The sequence below is a fragment of the Cydia fagiglandana genome, chromosome 17 (genome assembly GCF_963556715.1).
Source record: "Cydia fagiglandana chromosome 17, ilCydFagi1.1, whole genome shotgun sequence".
Classification (NCBI taxonomy): domain Eukaryota; kingdom Metazoa; phylum Arthropoda; class Insecta; order Lepidoptera; family Tortricidae; genus Cydia; species Cydia fagiglandana.
The window spans coordinates 2760414-2767839 of NC_085948.1; the positions used below are offsets into that span (position 1 = coordinate 2760414).

The following is a 7426-nucleotide window of genomic DNA, read 5'->3' on the forward strand; positions in this document are numbered from 1 at the left end:
TCAGGCGTTGTTGGATTTTCGACTTTTAAGCATTGGTCGTTAAATCGAAATTAGAGTGCGGTCAGATTCAATCGCTTTTTTAACGCGCGTTGAAAAAGCTCTCGTGCGAATGGGGTCTAAGGGGATGTCCGTTAATTACGTGAGGCGTTTTTGTGGACCCTATGGAAGGTGTATGAAATTGGCAATTGCTTAAAGCACAAAGCACAAGTCTTTAGCCATGCCTGACAACTAGCAATGTCACGAGTCGCCAAATGGCAATATCGAATTTAGCCCCAGGCTTTTTATATACTTATTTTTAAATTTCTTGGAAAGTCTATCTGTATGTAGGTACATTATGTTCGCGGTAAACTCAAAAACTACTGAACGGTTTTCACATATTTAATTTTGGACCTTATTACAAGCTACTAAGATCTAATAAGCCTTGCACCAGACACCTGTTCAATGGGACTACCTTTTTTTGAGGTAGCTAGCTTTGATGTTTGAACTTATAAATATTTAAAGATTAATTTAATCAAAAGCTGCAAAGTGATCAAATATAAAATCAATAATGTAAACAATGAGTTTTATTGGTTTTAATACTATTTTATTCACGGACGTATACGACCGTGTGCTGAAATTTTGTAATTAGCTAACTTTGTAAACGGAACAGTCAATACAAATGACCTTGAATATGACACTTTTGACACTGACAGAAGGTCGTGTGGTGTGGATTTTCATTCAATAAATTTGTATCTTGTATTGCATCACATTTGCTAATCTAAAAAATTACTACAAAATGGGAAGCGCCAACGCAAAAGCCGTGGAAGCTAAAATGCCCGAGGCACCGGCACCGGCAGCAGTGGAAAAGAAATTGAAGCCTTGCTGCGCCTGCCCGGAAACGAAGAAAGTACGAGATGCTTGGTAAGGTTATGTACCGTATTTACCTCGAGTTATATTATGCAATCATGTTAATTATATATATCTAGTTATTTCCAAAGAGTTTACATTAATTAATAACTATGCTCGAAAATATGGCGTAAATTGAATCGAGAAATATAAGATTTATGCTATTTTTTAAGCACTTCCTTCCCAAGTAGCATTGCAAGCTGTATATAAGCTGTATTTAAGTTTATTTGTATACTATAAGCTGTACAGTTAGGCTGTACAAAGGCTGTATAAGCGCTTATACAGCCTTTATAAGTAAAAAAAGGGCCCAAATTATACAGCCTTTAGCGTTATTAGAGCTGTAGAGTAGCTGTACAAGCAAAACATAAGCTGCATAATAGCTGCATTACAGCTATATTTCGGTGTAACAGGAAACCTTAACACTACAGATACTCTCTTATAAGTACGATATAAGAATATAAGTTTTAAATGAGTTTTTAAAAAGAATTACAAGAGAATAATAATCATTTACGAAAATAAAATGTCTTAATCTTGTTCAATCGTAATATAGTAATGGCGACAATAAAGTGTTATAGTGGGTGGTAAAAGTAAAAGTAAATATTATACAGGACTTGAGTGGAATATTATATTATTGGTAAGTGCCGATTATTATTTATTGTGAACCTGTGTATCTTTTCTGGCAAAATATTCACGCGCCTGCAAAATAACAAAGAGAAACCATAAGGAAAATATTAAAAATCGGTAAAGTTAGTGTTTGTTTTTAAGGTTAGAATATCAATAATATTTATAAATATTAATTCTAAGGCTAAAGTCAATTTATTTTAGCTGGTAATCATAACACGGCGTTAGTCTGCTAAATATTTGCAAGAATTTCTTTAATTATATTTAAAATTACGTTTTTTTTTTCATTGTAAAATGGCGACAATTTTTAAACAGCCTAAAGGATAGTTGGAGAGCATTATAATCTTAGTAGCTGTGCTGTGTAATAAATGGAGTGTCTTTTACAGCTTTTGTAATTAAAACAGCTTTATAATAGAATATTTGTATTCGTTTGGCTGTATTTCCGTTCTCCATACATAAGTTATAATTCTCTTTAGATATCCGTATAACAAATAAAAAACCCGTACTGTAACTGTCATATATTCCTTTAGTTTTATAATACACTTATTTTCAGAAATCATTATAATATACTTATACGAGTGTAAAATTATGCCAAAAGATTGCTATAAGCGACTCTATCAGTAATACTGAAAAAAAACTGTACTATAGGCGCCATTTATTCGTTTAGTTTTATAATACCCTTACAGACAGAAGTTATACAACTACTATTCTTATAGGAGAGTAAAATTACGCCTTAAGAAATAGCTTTAAAATGGGGTTGACAAATACATTTGTACAGCTACAAGTGCCAAGTGATGCTACAATACAGCCTGTATACAGCTCTTACGATAAAATTAGCTTTTAGTGTTTCACAACACTTAAAGTTTTAAAACGGAGTTGACAGATACTTTTGTACAGCTAAAAGTGCCAAGTGTTACTACAATACAGCCTGTATACAGCTCTTACGATAAAATTAGCTTTTAGTGTTTCACAACAATTAAAGTTTTAAAACGGAGTTGACAGATACTTTTGTACAGCTAAAAGTGCCAAGTGTTACTACAATACAGCCTGTATACAGCTTTTACGATAGAATTAGCTTGCAGTGTTTCACAACACTTTTAGCTTTATAGTAGATTTTTTATATTCTGATAAAGCACCCCATGATTCCGCAGAATCCTTTATAATGATTTTATACAGCTTGAGCTGTATAATGTCTGTAAAATACCTTTTATACAGCTTAAATCTTTTCTGACACTCTTATACGTCTCTTAAATCACTCTAAGTTCTAAATTGGCTGATATATTGATATTGCCGACACTTCCATGCTACTTGGGTTATTGCTACATAATAATATTTGCTCAACTGTTGCCAGAATAACCGCAAATTCCTTGCTAATCTTACTTTTTAAGTCACGACTTGTACGAATTGATCTGTTTTTAAACATTCCTTGGAACCACACAGAAAATTAGAAAATGTATAAGTAAAGTAAGGTATTCACAGAGCACAATGGGATCACCATCAATTTGCAAATATTTTTAATTTACATGAGGTATTGGATGTAACTGTGGCTGCAATGGAAATTAGTGGTATGGGAGCGCTACTTTATGGTATCATTGGTAACCTTGATTGTCTTATTTGTGCTCCGTGTAGTAGTTGAGGTAATGTGTGGCCTAAACTAAAGCATTACTAATAATTCTTTAAACTTAACCCTTAACTTAACACTAAGGCAAACTGAATATATCCCCCACCTGATTTTAAACTTTATTTTAAAGTGATAGGGTTCAATTTTGCATAAATTTTGAACATGCTTTAAAAAGGGTTAACATTAATGCTAATATTTTTATTTCCAGCATAATGGAGAAAGGAGAGGAAAACTGCGGCCATCTCATAGAAGCACACAAAGCCTGCATGAGATACTTGGGTTTCAACATCTAAAACATTGTATCTCTTTTAACTTGTCGATTCCCACAATGTGACGTCACCATAAGCGTTGCGGCTCATATATGAGCCGTGGGAGTGGACGGGTTAAGCGGATACTTCCTTTGGTAATATTTGACTAATATTTCTCTACTACTCTGACATGACCATACATCGGGGTTTTTGGTGTAACAGGTAAAAACTGTAATAAACGATACTAATTTAACATTTCTAAGCACATTTGGACCTTACTACCTATGTTTAATTCATAGTTTGGTAATTATTTTACAATAAACAAAGTTATATATACATGAAATCATTCCCGCACCGAAAACCCCGATGTATGGACATGACACAGATGTTTGGCAAATATTGCCAGTTGAAGCACCCTAAATAAGGACAAGCAATCATGGGTCATATGGTAAGGTTCAGGCCAGTAACCAACTTTACTTCATCTTACTATGGATTTCAAGATTGTTTGATTCTAGGTCCCTACATATGACACATTACTAGTAAAAAATTTTTTAATAATAAACTACTTATAAGCTGCTTTGAAATAGCACAAGTTTCTTTAAGTTAACCCTGTTTGTAATGGCAACTTACTTGCTGTCATACTTAAAACAAAAACGCATCTCTACTATAAGAATTCTAAATCGAATGAGTAGAAAGTAAAAGGAATGTTAAATGGTTAACCTCCCAAGTCCCTGCATACCATTTTTTGTACATGTTCCAAAATCTATTTCGATCTTTTATTGCGTAACTCAGGGTTCCAATTTAAAGGGTTGACACACTCCTGGAGTATATGCAAGGGGATATGACATCCCAATGCATAGGTAGTTTTTGTCTATATAATTGTATTATTTGTTAAGGCAATTTGTGCCGTGCATATATAACTCTTGTATCTTCATGGAAGAAAACTTAAGTTATTACAAAAATTGTGAGATTGTGTACAATTGCATTTGATAAACTTATTTGATTTGTGTAGTACTTAAATTAGGAATGGAAACCAAATAATAAAAATAAAATAAAGGACAAGTAGTAAAGTATAGTATGAAACTGAGTGATTATTTAGTATTTTAGTTTTAGTTTGGTATTTCAAAGGAAAATCTCATTAATGTAGGTCAGTGTTTTTCAAACTTTATGGGGTCACGGCCCTTTATGACCACTAAATTTTTTTCGCGACCCCCCTACCCCGTCTCTACGTTTTTCTATATATATAGAGTCTGTGCGGAAAGAGAAGAGTCGTGAAATGTATGGCATCCCATACATTCTACGGCTCCTCTCTTTCCGCACAGACTCTTAACAAATTTGGAACCGCAGACCAGTGTTTGGAACGCACCCTTGAATAATAGCATTCACTCAGTTACATATTTAGTAAAACATTATTAAGTAAATAAAATTAATGGATTCTTAGCAAAAATTGAGTTATGGACAACATCAAATTTTCACAGTACCTATGCAGTTTGATTCTTTCCTTTGCATGGTTAAAATAATTCAAGGTATATCATCAGATAACTTTGTAAACGTGGAAATTCATATTCCTGCTATAGTGGAGAGCTTGCAAAGTTTAAAAAAAACTTTTAAATTATTTCTCAAATGAAATACTGGTTGGTGATGAAAAATGTTTTGAAAATTCATCATCTGTGAAAATTTCAACTTTCACGGTTCATGAGGTCCAAAAAGCGTTTTGAGGAATCAATTCCCAGCAAACTGGAAATCATTTTCATTTAATACCTTCATTCGATCCTAAATGCGAATAATCTGAGTTTGCTCCATCCCAGGAGGTGTGGATAAATTTTGGAAGCCTTGAGAGATACGTTTTACATTCGATTGACAAAACCACTCGATGTAGAAGGAACCCACCGTCAAATTTAATGTCACTACCAGCAAGGTTGTTGTAGATCCGACACTGGGAAAAAATCGGATTTTAACACGATTTTACCAAATAAAACATATTCAAGTGGCGGCCATTTTTTACAATGTTTGACTACTGATTCATATATTAAGTACCGTTACTTTTCGGATCCTCAAATATCAATTTTTATCACGATTAGTGCAAATGATCCGTCGGACGTACTGTTTTTGAACTACAAGCAAAAAACTGAAAAAGAGCAAACATTTTTCTACTAGGCACTCCTGGAATGGAGCAAACTCGGATTACGCTAATTACTAATTTATTAGAACCAAATGAAGGTATTAAGACGATTTTCGGCATGCTGGGAATTAATTCCTGGAAAAAAACTAAATTGACTGGCCTAACAGTTCTTAACTTATTTAAATGTTTAATAAATACAGTTTACCTATCTACCTAATAATGATTTGTTTTATTGATATGTACGTTGACGACCATTAAAGTTTACAGAATTGGATTATTTCTAAGTTAAATAAAATGAAGTCTGCTTTCCATAAGTCTGCCAAGCTGAGCTTCGCGACCCCCCTGAACAAGTGCCGCGACCCCCCTAGGGGTCGCGACCCACAGTTTGAAAAACACTGATGTAGGTAATTCATACTTGACTGTCTGACCAAACAGTTTTGAGCTTCTGAAAAATGATAATTAATAATTTCATGTTAAGTTCCCTTCCTAAAAGAATTTATGAAAAATTACACTGAATCAATTTCACAATGCAGACACTGTTTATTTCCATTTTATTAGTAATTGTAACAAGTCTGCATTAGTATATATTTATTTTCATTAATGTAAATAAAATAAATAATGTTTTTGTTATATTCTGTCAGTATTATTTTCAGTTCCTAATCTACTACCTAAAATAAAATAAATATAGTTATTTTAAGGATAGTTATGTAGTTCTAACACTAGGATAACACTATTTATATTACTAACACAAATGATCCTCGATGGTCGCAAATAAAGAATTTATTATTATTTGTATCTCCTTGGATATCACGGGCCTATAATCCCGGTTTTTTGATAGGCTTGCGTGGGGACACAGATCCAACACGTAGAGGCCCCTTGGAGAGCTTTTATGTCATGTAGAACGCCTGCTGGAACCCGTTCACAGGTGCAATAATAGACACCCGTGAACCGGTCTCAGCAGGCATTGGGACTATTGTAGAAAAAGAGAACAGTATACCGGTCTATGGATTGAAGTTTGGGTGGACTATGAGACTGGGCTATTGTAAAAGAGGTCCGGACAGCTGCCATAACAATGTTAACACCGTCATCGAGGCAGGCGGTGACTCGCCGCTGACTAGATGGGCCCCTGAAACTGCCGTCGTAAAGACGACCAGGAGCAACATCGGTGTGAGCGGCTCAGGGGTGTCGAGAGGTGTGCGCCGCTTTCTACCCAGTGGCTGTTAATAGCCACTGTGCCAACTCGCGTCTTATGCATCTTTCACTTCCACCCCTGGAGCATATAGCTCTAACGACTCCTCTCTGGACGGCCAATGAAGGCAAGCCAGAGCTGAGAGTCCTGCGGGTCCCCTTGGGGTCCACTCCGACCGACGAAGACACGCCGGAGACGGAGACCCTGACCGACTCTCGGGAGCACTCGGGTCCGTGGGGTCGTTACTCCCCAACAGCTCGCCACAAGCTGCCCTGCGGGCTTATTATTATTATTATTATAATCCACATTATTTTCCATAAACAACATCTATAGCCTGTTTTATTAAACTATGAGGTACTGCCCATAGGAAATACATAGTATGGAACGCTCATTTGTTTCTTTCGTAAAAAAAGCATGGTATAGTAATTCAGTTTGAAAAAAAAAACAGGTTTGTCTATTACAGCTCTACCACTTAACCCTTTTCCAGGCATAGTACGATTTATAGAATAGACAACATACGCGCCAATAGAATTTCAACTTTAGCATTCCGATTTAAGGTTCAAATAAGATTGCTCTTTCGGAAAAAACACAATTTTTATTTTAAAACCCGTATAAAACTATAAAGAGTGGGTAATTTGATTGTGAAGTCACATGCTAGTGAATCGTGCTAGTGTGTTTTCGGAAAATGAATCATCAAAGCTCGATTAATTGGAAAATATTTTAAATTTTTTTTTGGACAA

At 34.9% G+C, this 7426-nt stretch overlaps 1 long non-coding RNA gene across 1 annotated transcript; it reads left to right on the forward strand.

The window, feature by feature from the left end:
- Nucleotides 1–4406: 4406 nt before the first annotated feature.
- LOC134672814 (uncharacterized) lies at nucleotides 4407–6127 on the forward strand. The gene is made up of 2 exons (XR_010099390.1): nucleotides 4407–4522; nucleotides 5902–6127. It is a non-coding gene; the product is annotated as an uncharacterized LOC134672814 (long non-coding RNA).
- The last annotated feature ends 1299 nt before the right edge of the window (nucleotides 6128–7426 follow it).